Source organism: Anas acuta, chromosome 1 (assembly GCF_963932015.1).
Source record: "Anas acuta chromosome 1, bAnaAcu1.1, whole genome shotgun sequence".
Taxonomy (NCBI): domain Eukaryota; kingdom Metazoa; phylum Chordata; class Aves; order Anseriformes; family Anatidae; genus Anas; species Anas acuta.
The window spans coordinates 172,316,180-172,341,300 of record NC_088979.1 but is presented as its reverse complement, the minus strand read 5'-3'; the positions used below and the strand labels follow the sequence as shown (position 1 = coordinate 172,341,300).

The 25,121-nt window shown below is 43.5% G+C and overlaps 1 long non-coding RNA gene across 1 annotated transcript in view; it reads left to right on the top strand.

Moving 5' to 3' along the window:
• Positions 1–10,284: 10,284 nt before the first annotated feature.
• Positions 10,285–25,121, top strand: part of LOC137849595 (uncharacterized) — an 18,343-nt gene continuing 3,506 nt past the window's right edge. Inside the window, exon 1 of the long non-coding RNA XR_011091982.1 lies at positions 10,285–10,690. This is a non-coding gene — a long non-coding RNA (uncharacterized lncRNA). The remainder of the gene's footprint in view (positions 10,691–25,121) is intronic.

The following is a 25,121-nucleotide window of genomic DNA, read 5'->3' as shown; positions in this document are numbered from 1 at the left end:
GCATTAGGATAAGGGAAAAATTGGGAGGTGAAGTCTGCCTGTGGAGGAGAGTTGTGTCTTGTGGCAAAAAGAGCCTCAAAGTGAGGCTTTTTGTTAGTGCTGCTGTCAGAAAAGGTCACACTTCCAGGAGTGTTTGCATCATATCCAGGTTGCATGAGTGGTTCTTGGCAAAAGAAGTCCCTGTTGCTTACACAAGGATGTCAGAGCTGGGCAGAGAAAATAACAGGGAAGTGGATTTCTCTGTGCTAAGAGGCAAAAGCGCAAGAGAGCACCTCTGCAGTAAGACCTCAGCTTTAAAAAAATAGTGGAATAAGGGTACAGGGATTAAGTAATAAGGGTTTTGGGTATGTTAAAAATAGGAAGTTGAAGTAGTTCTCAGCAAAATACATGCTCTTTTAGACCACTGATCTCTGATAGCCATTAAAATCGAGTAGGGAGAATGATTTATTTATGTACATTCATGCAAAACAATCAGCTCTTGTATGCTGTGATCTAACTGTATGGGTGAGAACTGTTCAATCAGTTGGCTTTTGTGGAAATCCAATGAAAAAGTACCTGCAAACTTCTTAGCTAACATGGGACGTGTTTCAAAGACATCCCGGTTTTTCTTGGCTGGGGAAAGGTCAGCTACGCAACAGTGAAACGAGCTGGGAAGCTGCACAGGGACAGCGTGCACTGAGGAGGAGTGTGCAGCTCTAGAGACTTAAATGCTGGTGGGTACTTGGAAAGGTTGATTTGACTGATGGGGAATATCCCCAGTGCTGAGAGCTGCCTGCCTTTTATCCTGCTGTGTACAGCAACTGGCATATCGAGGAAGATGTCGTTTGCAGTGACAGTGCTGTTGAGCCATGGCTGTGTCAGCATGTGCCATTTTCAGGTAGCATCCCTGGCGACCCAGGACAGGAATGATTGCCTCGTCTGTTGTACAATGGATTACACAATGTCTCATTGTGAACAAGTCTTGAAGATAAAGGATGGCTTCTGAATATAAGAAGAAATGTGGCATATCTAGTGGACAATTTAAGGCTGAAAAAGTGCTTTAGACTATGAGATGCCCGCAGTATTTTTCATAGCACACACTGCAGAGGTGCAAACATTAGTACTTGTCAGTGAATGTTGGAAAGAAAGGAAGGGGTGCAGAATTTACAGGTAAGGTGGCAAACCTCAAAGGGGGATGCAAAGCTTTAAGCAGAGTTTGTCACCTCGCTCAGCTTCCTCCCTAGGATGTTTGGGTTTGTGTCCTGAGAGGGCTCTGGAGGGGTGCAGCCTAGAACAGGCCAGTGATGCCCAGCAGGCTCCTAGGTAGGAGTTTCAAGAGCCAGGCTGTTTTGTAAACAATTTTACCACTGTTGATGATAAACACAGAGTTTTTGGATGTGAGGGGTGCCTTTCCCAGGAGCTTGATGTGGTAAAAAGGTGCACAGCCCCACTGAAAAGCATCTGGCCATTGTTATTACCAGATTTTTCTCAGAAAAATGAGGTCTATAATGAGGTCTGTGTGGTACCAGGAATTTGGCAAAATATATTAAGACCCACAGGTTTTCAGAAAACCAAGCTGATTCAGTGAGGGTGTCCAAGACACTGACAGGACTCTCCCACTTAGTACCCGAAGGAAGAGGAACAGACTGCCCATCCTGAAACTGCAGGTAACCAACACCAAATGTGTTCCCAGGTTCCCCAAATCCATCGTGGTGCCTCTCAAAGGGCTTTGGGGTCGTAAACATGCTGAAGGGGAGTTCTTCCTTCAGAGAAGGATGTCTGCCTGTTCCTCAGTGCCTTGTGTATCCCCAGTAACAACCCTGCTGCACATGTAACAAGAGGTGCAATGCTGGCATTTGGTCCATGGAAAATTTCTGTGTGCCTTTGAAGAAGTGGCTTATATTTACTAAAATTGTGGCATTTGTATGGTGTTTTTCTCAGAGGGCCAGACAAGTTCCCTTACACAAAGCACCCATTCAGTGCAAGCTGGTGGTACCAGGATTTCTGCTGTGACTTGAAATGGGAAGGACAAATGGAGCATGTTCTTCTTTGTTAACCAAGACAGAGAGAGATGACACATCTGAGAGCTTTGTGAGGAAGCAGAGTTCTTTCCAAGGCTGGGGAAACAAAACTGATAGTTGCTAGGTCACTGGCACAGGAATTGAAGGAAAAGAGAGGGATGCCTTTAACACGGTGAGAAACAATGGCCATCTTTGGAAGGTCTCCTAAAGAGTTAGCTTGTGACAAACACAGGCTGTGACTATTATTATTGTTATTATTGCTGTTGTTGTTATTATTATTATTATTAAACGGAATGGCCTTTGCAAAGGGGTTTAAGTGTCACAGGAGAAGGGTCTACTGATGAGACATGAGTTAAAGGGTATTATATTTGTACATAGCAAAGCAGGATGTCTCTTTCCTGACTCTCTTGAATGCTGTCACATTTCCCTGTGCACTATAAATGGTGACTTGTAAAGCCCTCAGAAAACATACTAGATTCCTGGTCCTAATTGGTGACCTGATGGTTGCTGAATTCCTCATCAGGAGCCACTGAAATGATACCAGACTCCAAGGACCACTTGTAAAGCCTCTGCAAGAACATATTTACCAGCTGTTTGGAAGAAGGAGATTAATTCTTAAAGTTGAAAGCATTGCTAAAACAACTACTTGTGAAGACACTGAGTACATTTTCCCCCATGTCATTCTTCGGATATTTTGCTTTGGTGACTACCATGTGCCCAACACAAGTTTGTTCCTCCTGCCCATCTTCCTAAGCAGGTATTTGTGTGGGAGGCTGTTTATGGATGCCCTCTTCCAAACACAGCTGCACTTCTGATGAGATTAGTTCTGGCAGTCACCCATCATCTCCCCTGTGACCAGCCTGTGAGCTGCAAGGTGGCAACCTCTAACAAGGCACAGCAGCAAAGAGCTGCAGAGGTGGGATGCAGGGGGCAATTGTGGCTTCAGGTGACTTTATTGCTGCTGAGCTGAGCCCTGGAAGGAGCTGTTTCACTAGGCCATCTGTCAGGCATCAGAGACCCTGTGAGCCACAAGTTAAAATACTCCAGAATTAAAAGTTACATAAACTGGGCTGTTCTTCCTGTGGGAATCCCTTGGAGCAACATTATTTGGTATAATAATTCTTATTGTTCCTTGTTTCTTCTGTGGTGTACAAACTAAGCACTATGGTGTTGAAAGGCTCCCACCAGCAGCTCATTTTACTGGGCCATCCCAACCACTTCACCCCAGGCTGTCTCCTTCCTTCCTCAGGGGGAGCACAGTACAGTACAATTGTCATGTACAGTTGTCATACAGTACAGTTGTCATGTCTGCCTTTACCTACTCTTTTTACATTAAATAGGATTTTTCCTTCTTCTGTCTGTTAAAAACTCCACAGTAATTCTCTCTCTCCCTTTACCTTTCAAGCTGCATGTAGGCCTCTGCCTCTCAATGATGGCTATATCCAGAAGGTTTATACTGTTTTAATAAATGGTTTACAAGCCTGCTTAAAATTCTTTCCTCTGTTTAATCTGCAATTTTTCAAAACAGTTTAAAAGGCCTTAGGGATTTCATTGCCCGTCTTGTCTTTTTAGGCTTAAGGCCCAGGAACTTTTTGATAGACTGCCTGCCTCACTGCAGATGTACTTTTAACCACAGTTTTGTTTGGAGAGGTAATGCATACCTTCACCCTGGAATCTCCCAACATGAATCTGCAGTTGATCCCTCCCATTGCTTCTTATAAAACTTAGTTTTGGGGGGTTTAGGAAAAATATAAACAGTCCATAGTTAGAAAGCTATGTTTTTACCTGCTTCTGAGTTATGATTTCTGGCTGCTGCAGAGGGGTTAGGTCCTTTCAGTCTCAGAACCTCACTGGGCTGCAGTAAATCCTGAAGACCCCCTTCACTGTAGACATGTCTGATAGCTGCAGTGTCACCTGCAGGACTTGCTTGTACCACAGACACTGACATCAAGATAAAGCCCATTTTTATTAAGCAATTGGTGAAAGATATCATTTCAAAGCAGTCTGGGAACAGAAGACACCTGTACTGTTAGAAAGTGAGGGTCACTTAAAGCTATGTTCATTTAACATGCCATCTTAAACATCTGTGCCAAGGACAGGGACGAAAAAAAGCAGCTAGAGTCTGCAGCCAGCCCCAGCTCTCCATGATCCAGCGTGCTCCCGAGAGCTGCCATCAGCCTCCCAGTTTAGTGCTGTGGAGTGGGCTTGAGTCCCATGGGAGACCTTCTGCAGAAGATCAGCCACAGAAGATCAATGGCAAGACGGGCATACATGGCCTGTACCATACTTCTAGTGCAGACTGGTTAACATCAGGTTAGGAGGTGTACAATCTGCTCAGATGTTTATATGTATCAGACCAAACATTTATTAGGATGAGTCCCAGCTTTCTACTCCTGAAGCTGAGCTCAGCTGCAAGCTGATACACATCTGAGGATGCCTGTAATAGATACTGGCTGAGTCTCCTGAGATGCAGGAGGCTCTCTTGGGCATCCAAGGGCCGTAACCTTGGAGTTATTGATCCCTGCTAGAAAAAGTTTCCAATATGATCTGAGAAGGGATTAGCAAACCTGGCTGCTGGTTGAATTTATGTTGCTGTCAACCTTACAGCCACAGAGAGCTTTTATTTCTGCATGCAAGTTCCCCTTAGAATGAAGAAAAAATACAGATTTTTGTTTTCTGTATTTAAATCTTTTGGCATGTTTAGGAAAGCATTAAACACCTAAACCTCAGCTCTTTCAAACTGCTGTCTGTTTCTTTGCCTTTGGAACTATGACAATTGACGCCAGCTGAAGCCTGCTACGCTCCAGCTCACTGATGTTCCCAAATGGTGCAGCCCCGTCAGAGAGGCAGCCCCCTGTAAGTAGTCTGGCTGTAAAAGATTGAATTACTTATTTGCAACCAGAGCCACCACTCAAGTCTCTTCTCCACAACGTACTTGTTCAAAAAGTAATTAAAAAAAAAATGTTTGAGACTTTTATGTTACCTTTAACATACACCTAAATGATACGTCTGCTATTCCTGTCTGAAAGCTTTGCCATAAACTCACTGGGCCAGGGATTTTCATGGCTCTTTTCATTAACATAAATTCTGGGACAAGCAAGGAATGAATAATGCTCCTAATTTCAAGCTGATATTTTTGATTACAAAAACTCATCCCATAATTGAAGTGTATGCTTCTTGATATTTCTTAAAATCTGCTGCTCAGAGCTTCTGAATATGCATGTAACTGAGATCATAATTGTGCTGCAGCATCTTAAAACTGTTCAATTTTGGACTCTTTGAAGTCTTGTACATCTCTATCTTCTGCAACAAAAATGAAATCAGAACAAGACATTAAGATTTATTTTTCCCATGAAAATAGCCCATTCCAGCTAGCATACTTTTAAACAAGAATTGGAATGTGATAACACATGCTAGTGCTATTTGAAACTGCCTATATTTGCTTTTCTGTTGTGTTCTTACAATAATTGAAATTAGGTGGAGGGTGAATACCAGCAGGTGTCCTAATTTCAATTCTTTTTTTTTTTTTCTTTTTTTTTTTTTTTTTAAGGCTAAGCCAGAAATGAATACTAAAAAATGTGTACACATTTGATTCTAGGAAGATATCTGATATATTTGAGGCAACTGTCACCTTTTAGAAGTTGAAAAACTTATTTTTGGCTGCCCATTATCCCTATTTCGGTTCTGCGAATAACAGCAGAAAATTAAGAAGTGTTTTGATAGAGCAAAGCTTCCTTTATATGTTAATGTGAATTCCAGAAGGTTTGTGCAGTCTAAATGTAATGCTTACTGGGCAACTGCTGTTGCTGAAAGGGGCTGCAATAACAAGAGCCTAGCAGTTAGTTTTGGTACAGGGAGACTTGCAGGAGCCAGGAACTTCCTGAGAGCACAAGTCAAAGGGGCAACTTTTTAGATTTTTCTCCTAAATATAGCTCTTTTGAGCAATCACAGGAGTTAAACAAGCATTAAATGTTGTTGTTAGGGTTGCTGGAGTGAGGCTCTGAGGTATGTGGGAGGCTCCACCTTGAACTCCCCTGGACTCGGGGCCAGGGAGCAGAGGTGAGGGATGGGTGAGGCGGGGGTGCACCCATGCCCAGGGAGTAATTCAGAATTTGGATAACCTAGCAGGAGTCTGTCTCGATATCATCCTGAGGGATGGGGCTGGAGAGGTGAAAGAAGTATGAGTTACATCAATAAGGGATTTGCCTAAGCTCCCTGCAGGCTCTTGGTTTTGGCTACGTGTGACAAGGATGTGCAGCCCCTCCTGTCTCATGCTGTGATTTAGAGCCATAGTCTTGCCTCTTGGTGGCTGTGGGGATTTTGACATGGACAAATTTTCCAGAAACTCATTTCTTAAATTTTCCCTCTTCGTCTGAGTTTGAAAAAATAAATCACTGTTGCTTGTCTTGAACTCCAACTGGATATTAAAACAAGCTGGACTTTTATTTTATTTTATATTTTTAATATCATCAAATAATTGTTGCTCTGCAAATGCATATTAGCTGTTGGTGCCTATAGATCAGGTTTGAATGATCAGAACATGGAAGAACTATATCTGAATGGGTTGGTTTGATGTTGCAGATATGAAACAAATATGGTGAACAGAAACATTCATAAAAGAAGCCAAGGGCTTAGGGGGTAAGTGGTGGAGCCAGCCTCTTCTCTCTCCCTTCAGATATCCTATAGTCTCCTGCCTGAGGTGCTTCCTAAGACAGTAGTTTGTAAGCCTACTCTGAATTGGACCCACTCTCCTCCTCTGAACTTGTCCTACATGTCGGGAAATGGAATTTGGAGGAGAGCCTCTATCAGCTTCTGCAGTGACAGTGTGCTGTCTGGTGCAGTGGGAGATAAAGTAACTGAAAAAGGTTAATGTTTGGCAGCAACTTTAAATATATATATATATGAAAAAATCTCCAAACAGGTTTTTCTTCTATTTTCTTATTCTCAGTGTACCTCCTGTGCATTGGGAGAGGCTGTGTGTGTGTGATCTCTGGGGACAGTCCCGCCCTTCTCTTCTCTGCTGCAGGTTTTAGTAGCTGGAGATGTTTACCAGCAGCAATGTTTGGTGCAAAGACTGCTATTCTGTGCTTAATGGTGAAGAACAGAAATCAGCTCTGTCCTAATGTATCTGTTCAAAGAAGGAGGAAGCTCAGAGGTGTCATAAAGGAGCCTGTATTTCCAAACTCAGCTCTGCGGCACTCTGTGCCTGGTATGGTGCTATGAATCCTCCCACAGACTCAGCACAGCTTTCTGGACGCAGACCTGCTGGGGTGTGAAAGGTGCCAAGGGGACATTCCTCCTTCCATCTGGCAGCACCGCCAGCACAGCTGCACACTGTGGTGCTGAGGTGCCCCCCTGCACACACATACCCTAACCCTCCCCACTGGCACAGGGCCTTGTCAAGCTTCTGATGGAGAACATTTCTGTTCTCCTCTCCTGGAGGTGGCAGTTGTGCCTTGGAGCCACTCACACAGTGTTTGATTTTGATGCTGGGTCTCAGCAGGCTCCTCCTCATGTGCCTTTGGACTTGATGATCCTTGTGGGTCCCTTCCAACTTGGATATTCTATGTTTCTATGATTTTGGAAAGCCAGCATTGCAAGGGGGAAAGCCAACATTGCAAGTGCAGTAGGGAAAGGCAAGGGTGCCTGCTGCCGGGAGGATTATGACTCACTGCAATGTCGATGCTCCCCATTTACCTTCTTTTGCCATCAGCAAGTACTCTGGCTACCCTGAGAGAGGCCAAGCCACAAGAGAACCGTGTCCATTTTGCTCTCCTTAGGTAGTCTGGTGCCTATTCTGCCCATATCTGGCGCCAGCCCTGCCTCTGAAGTACCCTAGTGCTGGTGCTGCCATGTGTGTAGCCCCTTCCAGCCAGCTACCAACCCAAGGAGCTCCCAAGATCCAGCTCTTCACTGATGGAGGGTGATACCTGTCCCAGTCCAACAGCTTGTCCTTCCTGGGGCACTTGTGGATACTTATGGCTTGCTGTATACCATTAAAGAGCTTCATAACAAAGAATGACTTTTGTGTCCAAAGCACTTGGATTTCCAAGCCGCTGATTTAAAACAGAAGTGTACTTACTTACATGCTGCCGTCCTGTACTCAGCTCTCATGCCCACAAGGAGATGAGGCTGTGTTCTCTGGGAGACCAAGCCGCAGCCTACCCGGGGCAGACTTCATGACTCTGTCAGTCTGGGTGAGCCTCAAAGAGCTTTTGCAGCCCTCTGTCCCTGCTCCTCCTGCAGGCTTGATCTTGACCCTTTGATCTCCGGATCCACAGCCTTAGGAAAACAAGAGTTTCACTGGGGCTGGGGCAGAGCCGTCACATCTCCCAGGCTGTAAATCTAACTATTGTGTTTGAGCCCTGCCTGTGATGCTTCTTATCGAGATCATTGTTCTACCCTTTCCTGTTTGGTTTCTTTCACAATTTCTTTTGAATGGGCTCCCTAGTAAGGAGCCCATCATAAACAAACACATCAAGCTTTGCACAATGCAAAATAACACTGATTTCCCAGTTCTCATCCCCTGCACTATAAGTGCACCCCAAATTTAAAATGAAAGAATCCCAAAGGGATGGAAAACATCTAAGAAAGTCATGGCCTTGAGGGGCAGCCACCACAAGTAGCTCGGTACCCCACAGACCAGTTTCCAGCTTACCCAGGGTATTGGTAAGTGGGGGAAAATATGGGTGTGGGCACATGGAGTGCCCCCCAGCCCTGCTCCAGCCCTCCAGCAAGGTCTCGTGTTGATTCAGTGTCCTCTAGTGGCAAATCCGTGGCACAAGCGTGGCAACAGAGGAAAATGGGGACCCCTCCTTGCCTGGCTTCGTGACAATCAGCAGAGCGCAACCTTGGATTACGTATTTTGGGGGAAGGAGGGGTGTTGCACATCTTGTCCAAGCCATGTGCGTTATGTGTAGCACCTGTGTGGTTTTCCCCTGTCACAGGTCGCCGCGGTCTGCTTTGGCCTTTGGTGTTTGACGTGCCAAGCAGGCTTCTGGAGGGTGCTACTATTGCAACACTATGAGATATTCTTACAGCTGGGGAAACTGTCCACAATTTTTCAGGGTTATTCACTATGAGCTAGATACTTCAGAGTAAAAACAAACAAACAAACAAACAAACAAAACAAAACCAAAACAACAAAAAATAAAATAAATTGCTTCACCTGGATTAAAGATAAAAATTGAAGCTGAAACAGGGAGACCGAACTGGCTCTGCTCCTGCAGCTGGCAGGGAGTCCTGCAGGGCCTTTCTCAGCAGCAGCATTACTCAGGAGGGCTGACGGACCAGTCCCCAAGTCTTTCCCCTGCATGCACTGGGAGTAACATACTCATTCTTGATGTCCTCAGCATATTGGCACAAATTCTTCTTGACATATTCAGTAGGCTTTGATTACTTAAAGAAGAATAACAACCAGGCTATATTTACAGTGCTTCCCTTGATCTCCTGCTCTAAGTTACGCTATTTCTCACTCTTCCCCCTTGCACTTTTATTCCCGTCCTCCCAAATTCTTCCTAACTCTGCTGTTGGACGCTGTTTCCCGACTTATGATTTAGTGATTTCAAAACCCTTCAGACTCTGGGTATGTTTTCTGTCTGGAGATGAACTCTGGCTAAGCTCATTTCTAGCGGTGACATGAAGGCATGACTTGTTCTTTTGGCATGCGGCACAAAGTTGATAGAGAAATCAAAAGATCAAATGGATCTCTGCATTAGGCTGGCTTCCTGGAAAAGATGATGCACTTTTGGTTGTTATCAACACAAGCTCCCGATTAAAAATATGTCCTAACACTACCATTGAGGCATAATGATTCAGTTTCTCAGATAATGGAGTATTTCTCCACACTAGAAACACAGCATTTTAGTGGCTGCAAACGCCTCCCCTCTTCTTCCCCAATGTCATTCTGTGTTGCAAAAACACATATCAAACCTTTGGCTGTATTCATTCTCCCACAAATGTGATGTTGAGTGCTATCTAGTGTTTTCCTTAAGCAGATGTGGAAAATTCCTTTTCTATCCATTTATTTATTTATTTATTTATTTTTAATGCCATTTGTCCTATTTCTGCTGTCCTGAAGAGGGCAAGGAAAACTCTTCAAAATGTCTGAGGCTTTTCAGATGATGCTGGCTGGCTGACTGCATTTACTGTACTGGGAGAAATCAAGACTGCATAAAATTAATTTATTTCTACTTTTGTTTGCACAATGTTTTGCATCAGACAGACTGGTTTCAAACATCGCCAACAGATTTTTTTTCTCCAGCACTCCCAACTGTATGGATAAAATGCAGAGCTAGTTCTTGGAGGTGGTACAGGAGCTAGGCCTTCCCCCTGCCTTGCTAAGTGTTGAGAAGCTGCAGAGTTCATTCTAACACACCTCTGGTCTCAGTGATGCCTCTTTGTAAAGTGGAACAATTTCAGGCTTAAGGACTTCTGAGTTGATTTGGGTAGAAAGGAAGCTGCTGTCTTCTGGGAGGAACCTAGACCTGACTCTGCACCTTGCTGGGGCTGGCACCAGCTGAGGACAGCAGCCCCCCGGGATGGTAAAACAGCCCTGGACTCATGACTTGCATGGACCAAGCTAGTGCCCTGGAAAGCCAGGTTTGCTGTTTTCTTGCACTTGAGGATGTGCAGAGGTAGATGCTGAGCTGTGTCTCTGCCCTGCACCATCCCTTCCTCTTCCTCCCCAGGTAGGACCATCCTCTTCTCAACCCCCTGAACACAGCATGGCAAAACCCGCTGCTGGCCTTGAGGCTAAGAAGCCTGGAGCTGGCTCAGATGGAATCTGCTGTTAGTCATGGCTGGGGAATGGGTAGAAAAGGCAGGACTCACACTGGGGAAAGTTATTGAGGCTGGGTTAGGGCTCAGCTGGAGCTTTTGTCTGATTGGAAGTATTTTGCCTCAGATGCTCCTAATTCCTGCTGGTTGTGGAAGCCCAGGGGAGCTGGGAGCAGCTGCTTCTGTGCTAACTGAGCCAGGGTGCTCCATGATATCTACAGAAATAATGTCCCTTGTAGCTCTTGGCAATATTTCCATTTTCCCACCATGTTCCTCGAACCTATGTATAGAACCCTGCCCTTTTCCCTAGCTGCTGGCTGGGCAAGAGGTAATGTATTTTGTGTCTGGCTGGAGGCACAGCCAAATGGCCAAACAGACCAGAGGAAGCAGGATCAATCTGCAGCCTTTCCCCTGGTAAAGGCCCTGATTTACATCCTTATTCTCTCCCTAGATAATCAATTTCATACAACTCTTAGAAACGTTAACTTCTTGAAGGCTGCTATGTTCTGTCAGATTGTGCTGAAATGGGCTAAAAACTGGTGCAGAAAACAGCAGGAAGATCTGACAGACAGAGAGACAAAGAGAAATTGCATGATCTTCATTCCTGTGGGAACCCAGGCTGATGTGATGTGCTTTATCCTAGCAGTTCACTCTGAGTAGTGAGACTTGATAAAAGATGATATGGTTTGTGGAACCGGAGGCTGTAACTTCCAGCATGGCTTCATGCCTCTGCGCTTCTCTGCCATCTGCTGCTCATTACCACCCCACATGGACCTCTCACCCATGCCAGCTAGGCTGTCCCCATGGCTTTGCATTGAGCAGCCTGCACAGGGGCGGTTCCCTGCCCAGCTCTCACACCCACTCACTTTGTGGAGTGCTGCATAGGTGGAAGCTCAACAGAGATTTGAAGATTTTTTTTTTTTTTTTTTTTGACTGGAGTGTCTAGATCATACTTTTAAGTGCCCAAATCCTTTAATTATTGGATGAGATCACTGTGATACTAAAACTACTGGGAAGCTTTCTGATGGATCCTATGTGAGAAATTCTCTCTGAGTTGAGGCAGCCTCCTGTGAATGAATAGTACTGATGGACCCCACTTTTCATTTGATGTGATCTTTTGCTTCAGATTATGCAAAATGTTTTTAGGTGCTTATTTGCTCCAAATAGTTATGTAAGACAAATTAGAATCATAGAAACATCTAGGTCAGAAAGGACCTTCAAGATCATCAAACCCACCTGTCAACCTGACCTACTGAGTCAGGGACACTAAACCATGTCCCTTAGTGCCATGTCCACACCTCTCTTCTATACCTTCAGGGGGTACCACACCTCTCTTCTATACCTTCAGTGGTGGGGACTCCACCACTTCCCTGGCCAGTCCTCCATTAGCTTACTTAATCCTTCCCCATTTTATCCTCTCAACTACCTCATTCTTTTATACTCTGGGGAAGATGAACAGGAATTTGATACCCAAGAAGAAATGGGAAGTTTCTACACTATTCTACTTGTGCCGTGTCACCTTTCTTCTTAGACAAGGTGATGTAGTGATAGTGCATATCCCTTCCTTTAAACAGGGTTTGAACAAGAGTCCCTACAATTAACTACACAGTGAACAAGTGGATAAAGGTCAGGCCTGATCCTATAACTGGTCAAAAACAGGAGAAGCTGATCTGATAACACAGGGATCTGTCCTGACTGATGTTTTAAAAACTGTTTCTTTTTAAGCGGGTGGAACATGGAATAATGATGGCCAGATATAAAGCTGATAACATTTTATCTAGGTAAATAAGAATACTGTGAGACTCAGTTATCGGAGGGACCAAACTAAGCCAACCAACACAATGATACAGTAGTGTATTAAATGCTGTATATGCATTTGGGAAGAGTAATTGGAGTTGGAAATGATTTGTAGTCACTCAGGAAATCAGATGTCATTGTGGATAGCTCAGTGAAAACATCTGGTACAGAAGATCAAAGGCAAATGCTATTTTGGGTTGGAGTACAGAGCTATTGAAAGTAATATGATAACATAATGTTTCAATCAATACTGCTTGGTAAGTTGTGTTCAGTTTCAAGCATATATATACAGCCAAAGAAGCACAGTGGAAAGGACTAGATTGTCAAAGGTGGTGGTATTGAAGAGATAGGTGGTCGCTGGGGTCATGAGATGGCTGGGCTCTCTTCCTGATGCTACTATTGGATTGTGGGACACTGACATCAAGACAATATTTATTTATCTGCAGTAATGTAGGCATCCTTGGAATTGCTTACTTATGCCAGTGGTAGATACTGCAGCACTAGAAATCCTTCACTCAGGTGTAGGTTTTTTTTTTTTTTTTTTTTTCCTGTGAGATTTCAGGGAGTCTTCTTGTCTGTGTTCTTATAAAGACAGGTAGTAGTCCCTAGCCTTTACGTGTATCAGTAGGGAAGGAGTCAGAGGGAAGGAAAACTTAAGAAGTTGAGTCACAGTTTACAGATGATATAAGAGATTCTAGGAACACATCTGAAGTAGACAAAGAAATGTAGAGTTGTTTTTTAATGAGGAAGACTAGTGAATCATAGACACAACAGAATACCTTTGTTGCTAGCTCATCCACTTTTATGTGGCTGAGTTTCCCAGGTTTAAAATCCCCAAACTTAAAGTCTTTCAATCAAATTAGAAAATTTTTCCTTATCCTACAATGAAATACTTCTTATGTACCAAACCAACACCTGACCTTCTTCCTTTGGCCAGCCTGTAAAGGAAAACAGGTGGCTGAAGTATTTCATGTACTGTTTTTTCCAAACTTCTGGTTTTGATACGATTTTACCTATGAGGGGCTCAGAACATGGATTAAAACTGTAAATATTTTGATAAATATTTATCAGGGGCTCATGGACATTAACATGAAGGAGTGGAGAAATGCAAGGCCTAAGCAGTCTAAGAGGGATGGGCATTACCATGGTGAATTTCAAATTAAATCAATTCAGGAAGCATCACTATTAAACTTCATCTAATTAATTTCATGACTCTGCCCAGAGAGGCAAAATCAAATGCAGCATTACAAATAAGGTGCAAGTGCTTATGCAGCAGCAATGCTAAAGAAGGGATCTGGGTGTTACATAGGATCACAAGCCAAACAGCAGTCAGCCACTTATAGTCAGAATAGGAAGCACGGGGAGGCATTGTCCTTCCTCTCTGCCCTCCATAAACCAAATTGAGTGTGAAGATAGACTGCTAGCCTATTCTCCCTTTCTGTATAAAGATTGTTCTGCTACTGGAAAGGCTGCAAATGTAATTCTGGAGCATGTGAGCAAGGATGCTGTGGGATCTGGAACAGAAAATACAGACAAATTAGATGGAGAACAAGAGGTGAGCAAGAGAAACTCCTGAAGGTTTAGAAAACAGCCCCTGTGAAAAACATTGAGAATATGTGATTCTTTGGATTGTTTAAGACAGCTGAGAGAGAAAAAAAAAAACAGTAGAAAGTGGCCATTTTAATGAGCTACTCTGAATATTTAGCTTTGATAGCACAGGCCCCAGAATTTCTTATAGTAATATGTCCTTCATAGGTGATGTCATGCAGCCACCTAGGGGGTGTGTTTCAGAAGGGCATGACATTTTGAAATAAAAACTTGGAAGGAGGACTGCCCTGCTGGTGTTGATGACATGAGCTCTGCATTTTCTCTTGGAGAACTGTTTGGAGGTTCTGGATTTTGGTTCTGCATTTTGGCCCTTAGATAGGGGTGGGCAGGGCAGGCTCCATGGCCCCTGGCAGCATGTGGCACCTACTACCCATGACTAGGAAACACAAAAGTGGATTTCATAGTGTTGTGCTGTTTTGGTGCATCAGGAAATGGAAGCTCTTTAGCAATGGGTTCCTCCCAGGGCAGTGTCATTAGAGAGTTGGCAAGCAGTGGCCACTGCTAAACACGTGGGGCATTATCTTCAAAGACTCTTCTTAGGCTCCTTTATGCAGGAAAGTTTAATAACTCACAAGAAGGGTATGTAAAATACAGAACGGTTGATTTGGCAATTACGTGCTCTTTGAAGACTGTTTAGCCTGCTTTGGAGTGGCCAACCTTTCATAGCCTGGGAGACAGGAAACAACAAATATAAATGGCATTAAAGGGCCGTGGGCCTTAAAGCACTCAATTTATTTTTTCATGGATGTTATGAATATAACGCATGCTATTCACTCAATCTTTGCTTTCTTTGACTGTTTTTAAAGCATAGTTATTATTTATATATATTCACAAAATCCTGTTCTTGACAGCAAACTCATCAGTTCTAGTTGTCTGGAGGCAGAACTACACAACAAAACCATCTAGAATTAGTCTGTGACTCTTTCATGCTACCCTGTAGCACTTGTAAGGCTGAAGTTCAGTACCCTGACAACTTATCCCCAGGTGTAGTAGCCTCTCCTTGAAGTACTTGGACCCTATATCTTTACTTTCAAGTAATGCAATGAAAAAGGATTATTTTAGCAGTTCTCAGCTGCTGTAAAACATAGTTTCCACTGCTTTCCAGGCTGAAAGAATAATCCCCAGCTGCTGAGCAAAATGCAAACATACTGGGGAGCAGTGCAAACTCAGATAGTTTTCTGGAAGGCTGACCACTGCCAAGATGCAACACAGCCTCAGAGTACAGCAGAGATGACAGTGGTTGAAGAGCAGCAGCAGCACACTTTCCGTCAGGACTCTGCCAGGTATTTTTGGTGGGAGGGATACAACAGCCAAGCAAAGTCAACTCTAGGACTTTGATACTGCAGATTGTGCCTTTGGGGTCTAAAACACAGCCAAAGCAGACAGGGTATGCATAGGTGGTACCACGGAGGGGATGCATAATTTTTTCCTGTCCCACTGAGGATGTGTCTGTTCAAGCATCTGAGGAACGTGATTCAATGTGTTCAATATGGGGACAATGGTCACCAATTAAAAAAAGACACATGTGTTGCAATGTTTGAATTTACAACATTATTGCCCACAGTGAGCAAAGCCAGTGTAAGACCACAGACTTAGTGAGCTGTTATCAGGACTTTTTTAAGGCAATTGCTGCTGTACTGAGGAGTATCTCATAAAGTTGAGGGGTTGAAATTTCCCACTGTTCTGCAGATTGCTATTTATACCTGGGTAATGATGGACCCTTGTGTTCAGAAACACAGCATACAGTTCTGATGAGTCTGAAGTGAAAATCTGAAGACAGTGTGGGTTATTTTTCTCAAATTTGGTGCCAATTTCTAAGCCAAGGTTGTTCAGCTAGCATTAATCATGTTAGCTGTAGGGACAGCCCTCACATGGGAACCTCTCCTTCTCTTCCCCAGTTTCCTGGTGTAAAAGACCAGCGGGTTACCTCTTAGCTGGGTGAAGTATCAGTGATCTATGGCTATGGGCTGAACTTGAGCTCCAAGTTGCAGATAAAGTCATCAGTGTGGCACTTAGCTTAGTGGAGCCCAAGCTAGCTGGAGCCTTTTAGCACAACAGCAGTAAGAATGTTAATAATAAATCAGTGAATGGCTGAGGGATTTGCCCTAAAAGGAAATCTCTCCAGCTCTATTCTTTCCAGCTATGTTGTTTCTGGGATGTTGGTGTGCTGTTTTCCTACAAAAAAGGGCCCTTTTTTAATGCTTGATACAAGATGCCAAATCTTGAGGTCCCACTGCTCTGAATAATTGAGAACACAACGTCCTTTCCTACAAAGTGATTTAAGTCTTGTGATCCACTACGGTCTTCTCATATCTGATTCTGACTTTAAATGAGCAGATTTCGAATTCTATATGAGGGTGAATAAGTAGTTACTCATACATGCAACCTGATTTCATTGAATGGAGCTAGCTGAGCATGACTGCTTAGCTGCTGGCATAAAGAGCTCATGACCTGCCTGAAGTGACAGTACAGTCATTTTTAGCAACAGTACATTTTCCTTCCTTTTCAGACTTGAAGCAAATATGTTCCTGGATGCAGGAAAAAAAACACAACACAGTACCCAGGGTCCCTTGCAAAACAGAGGAACTGACTAAGTGAACAAAAAAGGGGGAAAGAGTCCTCAGCTGAGCATGTCAAACCCATGAATCAACTTGTGAAGTTGTTATTACTTTTTTTTTTTTTTTTTTTTTTTTTTTTTTTTTTAAGCTAGCTTGCTAACACAGTGATTCAACTACGAGGTTGGGGAGGGCAACCTGACCTCTTCTAGCCCCTGAGGAATTCCATTGCGCTTTTTCCAAAGTAGCAGGTGTTAATTCCAGAGTCCTGGCATAAGTGAGTTTGGGATTACGGTTTCTGTCCTTGGGCAGTGATTACTGAACCGGTAAAGCTTTCCTTCAGCAAGAGCTGAATGCATACCAAAGACGGTCTCAGGATGTGACCGTAGAGATCTTACCCCAAATCCTTTTTGTTTTCAGTTGACAAATCTATTTTGTGGCTGCTTTCCTTCCTGTAGTTTTGCTGTTGTGTAGTTTTGCTGTTGTGTAGTTTCATGTTTCAGTCCAGAAATGGTAACATTTACTAAGCTGAAGTACCTCATCTGTTATATCATTGGCTAAAGAGGTGTTAGATAACGATACTTCGTCAGTTAAAGAGCAATCCGGGACACCGGATTTCATGGGAAGATATATTTGTAGTTCTTAAGCCTGTTGATCAGATTTACTTTTGTGGTCCTAATTTCATGATAAAAGTAAGTTATGCATATTCAGAAGGAATATAAGGTAATATAATTATTGTGCAAACCCCTGTGAGAGACTGGGAGGCAATCTGGAAGAGACAAAACTGGGAGCAGGGGTATCTGGGAACTACTCTGCATAAACCCCCCATATTATCAAATTTCCTTGTTGGCCCCCACAACCAGCAGATTTCTCTCTATCTATAGAAAAGCTTATGGACAGCTGCCAGTAGATGATGCCTGGAAAACAAGAATGGGACAGCTGGTGTGGAATGTTTGACCTTGCTTTATGTGATCCCGATTTATAAAAGATACTGGAAATCTCAGGGCTCCCATGACTCCGATGGGAATCACCCTTTCCAGCCCTGTGGAGCAGCCTTCTCAACAAGATCTAGAAGCCACAAGCAAAGTTTTCCATGAGCCCTGGAATCTTCCTAGTCATTGATTCACACCCCCAAAGGGAATTTCAAAGATGTTCATTGGTGGTGGTTTCATTCTGTGCAAACCATTTGTAGGAGACATGGAATAAATTATGTCATTGCAGCTTGAGAAAACCTACCTAATAATCATGCAAAAGATTCAGCAAATTGATCACACAGTGAGAATTTTAAAATCTCAGCATATAACCCGAGTGGCACAAGGGTTTTCAGAAGTGCATTAATAATGAAAATAATAAAACATGGAGGAAAAAGGATGAGATGTGTAGGAGCTCTCCAATGCTTTAAAATAGGGCTATTAACCAAACAAAATGTTCCTCTCTTTCTTCTTCTTTGTGCTCTGCTTCTGTGGTCTGTCTTCTCAACAAACAAAAATAGCTCAGAAAAATTGAACACTTCAGATAAATTTTCAGAATTCCTGGGCCTTCCAGTAGAGGGAAGTATTGTTTCATTTCTTTTGGCTTTGAAAGGTTTTGTCAGTGAAATAAGGTAAAGTACAAAGAGATGATCGATACTATACAAACACAGAGATGGAAACAGTCACTTGGACCTTAGTCCTTCAGGATCATGTATGCCCCGTTGTCTTGAAGAAACAGATGCTCAAAATAAGTAAATGCATAAAAACTTGGGGATTAGGCCCTAAATCATTTAATATGCATGTGAAGGACAGAGAGACTGTACCAAACAAAAGTCCTGCAATGGAAGCTGAAAGTACAAGTTAAAGTTTATGTATGCTATTGTAAGCATTTTCCTGGATGACAATTGTTATCTTAAACTTGCTCGTTTCCTCACTGCTGTAGATATATCCTGTCAGGTTTCTGCTACTGAAGGGGCTGGAAGACCCTCACAGTACAGGTATTGCATCTTCCTGAGATGGTTCTGTGTAAAGCAAGCCCAAATTTCTGCATTACACCACCAGGAATGCTTTCTGGGGATGGCTTCCCAGTTGTCTTGTGGGTGCCTGGAAGCTGGCTCACAGAGGACCAGAGGAATCAGGTCTGAGCCAATTATACATATACATATATATATAAACATATATATATATATATGCCCTCCTACAGCAGAGCATGAGGGAACAGGGTGCAGCAGTACGGAGCCAGCTCAGGTTCCCCAGCACCTGGGGCTGCGGGTGTGCAGTTTCCAGCTGGCTCAACCCACATGAACCTAATTTGGGAACCTCAGTTGTACTGAAAATATTAGGGCCAGAATATAGACCTGGATGGCTGCCCTTAATTGTTCACATACCCCTTGGTAGGATTTTCCCCTCTGCCAATTACCAGTCCTGCAGACTGAGGTGGACTGGGACAGTTTGGACATGGGCTGGTGACCATTCCTGGGGGCAGTGTGGACATGGCCATCTTGCCCAGGGGTGGAAGCAAATTTGTCACTGAATCATAGAATGGGTGAGGTAGGAAGGGACCTCTGGGGATCCAATCTGGTCCAATGACTTCTTCAAGCAGTGGCATCTAGAGCAGGTTGCCCATGTGGACGGTCCAGCTTGTCCTTGGGGTGAAGCTCAGAGCCATTTTGTGTGATAGTGTAGCCACAGCCACATTACCCTGGGTAGAGCTGGCTTGGGTATTTCTGTCCTGGGACATGCTGTCTGCTAACTGAGAGCTGACCAAACTGGTGTTACTGCTGAGGGCAAGCCTGGCCACAGAGCCACTTGGCCCCCCAGCATGACTGCACCCCATGTGGCTTCATCCATTCAGGCACAGATATGGTGTGTGGCCCACCACAGGCTGCAAAAGCAGCCTGCCACCCTGGGTGAGCACCGGGATCCCTTCTTCTGCTGCTCCATCTGTATGGCTATGGCTATCATTACCCCATCCAAACACCCTACTGTGCAGCTCATGGAAGGCCTCAGAGGTGGTGGTTAGGTGAATTCCTCCAGGTCGCTCTCCCCCCCATTTTTTTAAAAAAAGAAAAACCTTGAAAACAGACAATGGCTGACTTCTCCCCAGAGAGTCAAGACAGACTCACCTGCTGTCATCTGCTCCTCCCCAGTTCAAAGAAGTATGAGCACAGAGACTGACCTGGCATTTCCTCCATTATAATTGGAGTAAATCAAAACATCTCTGAATCTCTCTCTCTACTTCTGCTCACAGCTATTGAGGAAAAATTGTTATTTTAAATTTGTTTGTGCCACTCCACCTGCGCTGACTACTTGGTGCCTCAGGGATGGTGTGAAATTACCTTTGCCACATGAAGCAGCATCTCAAAGCGTCTTCCTCAAAACATGAGTCAAAGTGTTGGACAGACAACAGCCGCTGCTCTCTGTGAGGCGGTGTAGAGCAGCAGTGACTGTGTATGACCTGTCACAGTGCCATTCAATCAGTTGGCAGGTGGTGCTTTTAGGGTCAGGAGTGGGTATGGCAGAAATTCCTCCTCAGCTTGTTTGTAGTAGTTTTCAGGATTAGTATGTCATGGTCTGCAGTAACTGAAGAAGTTGTCATGCTCTTCACAGAGGCATGAGCAATCAGGAAACAGCAATTAGAGATCATTCAAAATTGCTCATTTCTCTTGTGCACATTGTGTGTTACTGCATGCAGAGCTGTTTGTTCTCAACAGAAATGCAGAGAGAATTTTTCTTTCCTCAAAGAGAATTATTTTGTTGGTTACAATAGATACATTAACTCAGAAAACAGGTATTAGTCCATTTGTTTTAGTACCAGCTCCATTCTATTCATATCCTAATGTCAGGACAAGAGGCAGTGGGCACAGACTGGAGCGCAGGAGGCTCCCCCTGAGCACCAGGCAGCACTGCTGTGCTGGGTGGGTGCCTGAGCCCTGGCATAGGCTGCCCAGAGAGGCTGTGGGGTCTCCTCCTTGGGGATCTCCAAAACCCACCTGGACGTGGTCCTGGGCAGCCTGCTCTGGGTGTTCCTGCTTGGGCAGGGGCTGGGGTGGGTGGGCTCCTGAGGGCCTGCCAGCCTCAGCCATCCCGGGGTTCTGTGTGATTTTGAGATACCCTCTAAGTTAAGGGGTATCGGCTGGCTGCTGTCAGTAACCCTGCACACAATGATGGATAGGCATGCATTGTCAGAAGAAAGGGTTTTGGCACTTGAAATACTGCTTTTTTGTACAATTTACTACTGGCATTTGCTGGAAATTCAGTTCCTGCAGTCAAGCCCCTGGGACAGACACATGTGCTCATCACTCGTTTTGGATCCTGCTCATCCCACAGTGTTCATGGTGCTGCGGGCTGCCCCAGCAGGAGATGCCTGGGCACTTCTGGGTGTCCACGTGGAGTTGGGATGTTGAGCAATGCCAATCTGGAAAGTGCATTTAAGGTACAAAAAAAAAAAAATCTAATTGGTGCATAATAAACAAAGATATCTTGCCTTGTGTCAACAGTACTCTGTGCACATTGCTACAGCTTCCTCCTACCCTGTGACTACTCTCGTATCTAGCTTTGCACAACAGTGTTTGAAATAGTCACCCCCAAAGGCTGGTTGTCTTAAAAATGATACTGCTTTGGGCTGTGACTCATCACTATGATGAGAGACATGGAAGAAATTGCAAGATGCAATTCCTTATATTGCATAAATTTCAGCACTAGTTTTGTGAGCTCCCTGCTGTCAGGGTTCACCCCTGCCTCCCCTTCCATAAGGATGTAACTGCAAACAGAGGTGGCAAATGAGGTTATATCTTCTTTCTGAAGATGGGACAAAATCACATAATAATAATAATAGTCATCTAATATTTTTGTTTTCTGATTAGGACTTTTCCACATCGACGTTAAAATCTGTTTGAACTTTAGATGTAACTGAGCTGAATACTTTTAAAGGACACATTGATAATATCAGTGGATCAGTGGAAACTCAATCTAAATCCATCTGACAGTCAGCTCAATTCTCTTTATGTAACATAAATGTAAATATAAAGTGATTTTAACTCAGAAGTTAGAAACATTGTGCATTTTGTTACATATGTCAGGTGCTTGGCTCATCATATTTTAGGTTCATGATATTAATGAATGCCAGAGGACAATGACACCTCAGAAAAAAAAAAAAAAAAAAAAAGCCCAGAGGATTATGCTGAAACTGATAGTTTATACAGGGGTGACAGGCTTGATGGAATAAAGCACATGCTTAGTGTCAGTCTGGGTTAGTGCTTGCATGATTTCCTTCCATTAAAAGATAACATATGGGGGTCTTCAGAAGAAGGGAAATTATTTCAGGAACATGTTTAATGTGTTCCTTCTTGTGGTTTCATTGCCGCTTGTCTTTGGATGCATGTGAATTTGTCTGCCTGCTTTTTTTGGAGCAACTTCATGCCAGCCAGTATTGGATATATGGTGCATCAAGTCTGCATACCTCAGAAGAAATGATCTAATGGTTCAAGGCAAACAGTTAACTCTATATTTACTGATTCCTGTGCATTGCCATAGGAAGACTTGGATTTTGATGAATACATTTGCTACTTAGTTCTGGACAGTTTTAGCCAGACACTGGATTTCTCACAGACTATGTCCTGTCACTTGATTCAGCCCTGAGCAACCAGTAATTCATGCAATACACAGTGCATTGGCCATCGTCAGTCTCATGGGATTATGCCTGGTCAGTCTCATGGGATTATGCCTGCTCTCTAATTGGTGAGCTGAAACTTTTTGTGAAGGGCTGAATGAGTCCATTGGGACTCAGACCTTTGTACAAACATATATCAGTGTGAGTGTTGCCATAGCAAAGTGTGTTTGTGTATTATCCATCACAGATTGTATGTCTGCCCGAAGCAGCAGTGACTACTCTGGTGAATTCGTTTGCACATCAGTGCTTTCCAGGCCATCTCCTTGCACAAACTGTCAGCAAGTATTTTTGTGTCTGGGAATGAAAAGAGCAGACAGTGCATGGGTGATATTTAAACAGATGTTGAAGAAAAGTTTGTATTCTCCTAGTTGTCTGCTTCATGCACACCAGCTGAAAGAGAGAGGTTTTCATACCTCCCCTCCAAAGCTAGGGCCAGGTGGGTGAATCTGTCATTCTGCCGAACCTTTGTCCCTTGTCTTCTGTTCACCAACTTCAGCATAATTATATACCAATATGAATGTACTACTGAGTTTACGAGAGCAAGAAAAAGTTTTTATTTGCTGTTCCTTAAAGGAACAGATATTGCTGACATTTTTCTCTTCTCTTCTCTTCTCTTCTCTTCTCTTCTCTTCTCTTCTCTTCTCTTCTCTTCTCTTCTCTTCTCTTCTCTTCTCTTCTCTTCTCTTCTCTTCTCTTCGCTTCGCTTCGCTTCGCTTCGCTTCGCTTCGCTTCGCTTCGCTTCATTTTCATTTTCATTTTCATTTTTTCATTTTCTTTTCCTTTTTTCTTTTTCATCCTGGTGATTTTTATGATAGATTCTGTAAAGGGCAGGATGGAGTCACTTTTTACTGGCTTCAAATGTTTTTTTTGTGCAACTTTTTTTTTTTTTTTCTGTTTCCCATAGGACAAAAATTTATTCCACATTGAAGAAGACAAAATTCTGTACCTGCCACCATGGTGCCAGAAGGCAATACTTAGCATGCCCCGCAGGCCCTTTTCTCCTAGAATTCACATTTTATTGTATTACCAATAACATGCTTAGTTCATATTATTCACTGACTGTGGAGCCTAAGGTAATACGAAAGGAAACTGAAAGTGAAACTGAAATACCTCTTTGGTGAATGGAAACAATCCAGTTTGACTGCAAGAGAGTTATCTTATTCTCATCCTAGTAGTTTATTTCCTAGAATTTACGGTGATAATCCATCAAAGTATGCACTAAATATTGTAAAATAAGTTTAACATATGCTCATAGCCATGAGGCCTTTTTCTGATTTGGCTTTGAATCTGGAAGATGTTAGCTAAAGGCTGTGGACTTAACTCCAGTGTTTAAGTAACACAGCCTTTATGGTTGTTGTGCTTCTAAGCAGCTAGAGCACAGATTTAACTGGTATTTACTACACAGTCCCAACTCCTGAAGCTAAGGAGGTGAGCCCATTGCTGCTGGTGGCACAATGTCCATAACAGGGATACAGTTTTCAGTCTCATCCAGAGAATGCTGGTGATGCCCTCTTCTTTTACAGGAATATTGAACTTGTCCTTGTCTTGCTTTTGTACCTGAAGACAGGTAAAATGTTCCCGTGTAACCAAAAACTCTGTTGATGACTCTGGCAGTGCGTATGAGTTTATATGAGACAATGAGCTGCCTTGATGAGGTTGCCTGACTCACTCCACCATAACAGCAATTAGACTGAATGCAACTTGTTGTATTTACATAGCACCGTGTGGTCTTGGGCATTGAAGACAGTTTCATGGAAACTCACAATTTCTGAGTAATCTTGCCTTTCATTTCCCAATAGCTTTTAGGAACACGGTTGCTTTAATTTCCCGTTACTGCTTTAGCTGCATGTTGTGAGGGTGTTTGCACAGCTCACTGTGGGTGAAGCAGTACTCAATGTCCAGCACGTTCTTAATGAGCAATGTAAGGAACCACATTCCCTGCAGCAGCCTAGGGTTTGACGTATGATTTCCTGGAGAGGATAATGGGGAATGTATTATTTCTATTGCATCCAGTTACTCACAGATATAAAAGCAGGGTACTTCAAATGTTTGCTTTTAGGGTGGATTGAAACAGGTCTGAACTCTATTTTGTAGAAAGTTTATGAAATGATTTGTAGAATGAAAAAACTTTTTAAGGTCAGTGGGTGCTTTAAGACAGCTTAGGCACCCTGGGTATATTTATATTGGTTCTCTGTAGGTTCCAGATATATGTAGCTGATGGAGGGAAACAGGTGGCTCCTAACCCCTGCAACAAGGTTTTGAGGACATAAGTAGGGCACCTATTTTTGTCCACTAGCAATGCATTAGGCTGAAGTGTCTCTGAATGGTGAGGTGTTTTTGCAAGCCAAGGGGAGAGCACCAAGTGACCTGTAGAAAATAAATAATGTGGGGTGTCTGAAAAGGTGTCTGCCTCGGCAGCTGCTGCTTCCTGGGGAAATCTGCAGATAATAAGAGCTGGTGGCTTTGTTTAATTGTAAGGCTCTAATTTATTTGAGATGGACCAATTTAAAGGTGGGTATTCAAAGGACAAATGTCAAATCTTAGTGTCTGCAGTCACATTAACCCATAGACGTGAAGCTGTGGGGTCAGTTTGACCATGGCAGTATGGAAACTGGGCCGATTGCTTGAAGTCCATGTATGAAAGCTGAATCCACCAACCTCAGGGAGAGAGGATGGGATGAATCAGGTGTTCTGTGATGGAAGAGGCAGAAGTTTCATATCCGTCAGAGAGGGAAATCAA